The sequence below is a fragment of the Mesoplodon densirostris genome, chromosome 8 (assembly GCF_025265405.1).
Source record: "Mesoplodon densirostris isolate mMesDen1 chromosome 8, mMesDen1 primary haplotype, whole genome shotgun sequence".
NCBI lineage: Eukaryota > Metazoa > Chordata > Mammalia > Artiodactyla > Ziphiidae > Mesoplodon > Mesoplodon densirostris.
The window spans coordinates 1882740-1886029 of NC_082668.1; positions in this window are offsets into that span (position 1 = coordinate 1882740).

The following is a 3290-nucleotide window of genomic DNA, read 5'->3' on the forward strand; positions in this document are numbered from 1 at the left end:
TCACAGCTACACCTGCCCCATGAGCCAACGGTCCCAGAACGAACTTCAAAACCAGCACAGAATGTGGTGCCCGTGACTCATGACCTCTTCGATGGAGCTTCTGTCGTCTCTCACCAGGGCGGCCCTGCATCCCACTCTTTTTTTTTTTTAATTTTTGTTGAAGTATAGTTGATTTACAGTGTGTTAGTTTCGGGTGCTCAGCAAAGTGATTCAATTATAAATATACATATATATATATATTATACATTCTTTTTCAGATTCTTTTCCATTATAGGTTATTACAAGATATTGAGTGTGGTTCCCTGTGCTATAGAGCAGGACCTGTTGTTTATCTATTTTATATATAGGAATGTGTATATATTAATCCCAAACTCCTAATGTATCCCTCCCCCCTCCTTTTCCCTTTGGTAACCATGAGTTTGTTTTCTATGTCTATGTGTCTACTGCTGCTCTGTATACAAATCCATTTGTATCATTTTTTTTAGATTTCGCGTGTAAATGACATCTTATGACATTTGCCTTTGTCTGGCTGACTCACTTCACTTAGTATGATCAGCTGTAGGTCCATCCGGCGCCCCACTCTTGACCCGGCCCCACACACGGCGCCCCACTCTTGACCCGGCACCACACACGCACACACACACGTGAGCACACACACACACGGGCGATTCTTCCCAGAGCGACACAGGTGGACATTTTAGCACAAAATTAGATCATGTCACCCCTCTGCTTCAAACTCCCCCTCGGTCCCCAGCCCCCTGTGGGCCCCCCCGTCCCTACCGTCCCTCGGAGAACCTGCACCAGCTCCAGCTCACCCCTCCCACCGCATCCGCCACTCTCGCCCCTTCAGCCCCAACTCCTTCCTCCTGGGACTGGGAACACACAGAACGTCATCCGCCTCAGGCCTTGCCAAGCCGTACACTCTGCCCAAGGTGAGGTCCCAGCACCAATGCCACCTCCTCAGAGAGGCCTACCTGCCCACCACCGTGAAGGCCACCTCTGTCACCCTCGGCCCGGCCCCTCATTCCGTGACTCAGCCAAGGACACACCCAAGCCCAGGCAGGGCAGGAGCGCCTGACTGTCAGTCTAGGACCCAAGTCTGATATTTGAGATGCAGGCATGTCACACTTCCTACCCAGGCAGGGCCCAGGGGCACCCACTAGGCTCCCCATGGAGTGTCCCCAGGGGCTATTGTCCCTCTCCTGTGCTGGTTCCTTTGCTACGAGTAAAGCTGAGTCCTGCTACAAGTAACTAGCACCTTGACATTTACCAAGTGGGGAAGAAGTGAGCAGGGCGTACCCGGGCCCCCTGCTCCAGGACCAGAGATGAACGCTGGAGGGGGGCGCCGTGGGGGACCACAGTCAGGAAAGGTCCTTGGTGTCCGCCAGCCGGTCCTGAGATGAAAGCCACACCCACCGGCATGGCACAGCCCCGCTGCTCAGCACCCGCCTCTCTGAATGAGTTTCTCCCCTGATGACGGGGCTTCAGCTGCATGGGGCCAAGGAGACGGGCAAGTGGGGAAGGACGGCCCTGGAGCATGTGGAACCAAGTGGAAACTGGCTGTAAAAGATTAAAGTGGCACGGGCGCTTCAAACCGCCACCTTGTGTGGGCTTTGACAAACCTTTGCCGAGAGGCACAAAACATGAGAACTTTGGTCTTAACTTACTCCGTGTGGCTTATTCAGAGGGGAGAGATGAGAGACTACAGCCTCTCTGCTTCCCAACCTTGAGCTCCTCACAACTCACAGAAGTCCTGGGGTGACGTGGAAGGGGGTTAAGGGAGCGATGAGGTCTGCACGCGGGTCAGCTGGGTGCCCACCAGGTGCCCACCAGGTGCCCTCAGGTACCCACCAGATGCCAGCTAGATGCCCACCAGGTGACCTCAGGTACCCACTAGGTGCCTTCCAGGTGCCCACCAGATGCCAGTCAGATGCCCACCAGGTGCCCTCAGGTACACCCCAGGTGCCTGCCAGGTGCCCTCAGGTGCCCACCAAGTACCCGCAGGTGTCTTTGAGGGTTTCTGGGCACGCTGCCTGTCCCCTACCTTCTCCCTCCCCAGAGCCTCTTATTTCCCAGCCCCAGCACACAGAGGTGCAGCCCAGAGTTTTCTACTCCAAATGGCTTCTTGATGGCCAGCAGCATAAGTGCCACTTGAGAGCACTTAGAAATGCCACCTCTTTGTCCCCCATCACTGTCTCCACCTCGTCTTGCTCCCGCCCCCAGGCAGCTATGTGCCCGCGTGGGTCTCTCCCTTTACCTTGAGGCTGCCCTCACTGACCTCCTCGGCCTTCCGCTGGGATCTCCCAGCATAGACAACCCCACCCAGCCTCTCCTCGGAGCCCACGAGGAGGGCCCACGGCCCCTGGAGTGGAGGTCTGTACCCCACACATCTGCCCCCTCTCCAGGCCCCTTCGTCGCTGAGGGGCACCCCTTGGCTCTCGGTCCCAAGGTCCAGGGCAAGGCAGCCCCCGTGCTGTCCCCACCACTCTCCGCTCCGCCCTTGTTGTCACTGCAGTTCAGCCACGCTCCCACTCCCCCGGGTTATGGTCACAGCCCCACCTTCCCTTACCTTGCAGGCCCCAATCCCTTCTCCTCCAGGATGGCAGTTGTGAGGACCCCCAGGGTGGCAGCCCCCCATCTCTGCTGAGATGGCGAATAGGTTTCAACTTGTTTGCCAATTCTGACTGATTGGGAGAGGCTTCCTGGAGCCTTGGGTGGAGAAGGATTCTGAGGGCACATCTGCGGGACTGGCCACACCTGTCACAGGATGGGGAGCAAGGGCTGAGGCCACCCTGCGGTCCAGGCTCTTGGTCCCTGGGAGCCCCTAGAATCCACGGGGCATTCTCACCTTTGTCAGCTCTCCTGCTTCTGCCAAGTGGAGCTTCCAGGCTTGTGGCCGAGTGGGGGGGGGGACCAAGGAGCCACCTCTACGATGTCACCCTGCCAGAGTGGTGGCATCAGCTTCAGGCCCCAACTCAGAGTCCATACTTTCTCCATTCCAGGTGGCGAGGAGCAAGGGTATCTCCTGCACCCCTGGGAGACAGTCTTTCCTCCGGGGAGGACTGTGCTCCCGAAGAAACGAGGCACATCCTCTCCAAGGAGCAGCTGGGGGCATCCGTCCTGGCCAGGAACAAAGGGTCCGGGGCTGGTCCCCAGCACCTCAGATGCGCCTGGACCAGCCCTGACTCCCTCCGAGAGGTCCCCACCTCTCAGTCTGCCCCACCCCACTTTCCAGGGTCCACTAGGGCTTCATTTAAAGGGGGTTTCTGAGACATGCAGTCCAAACCCCT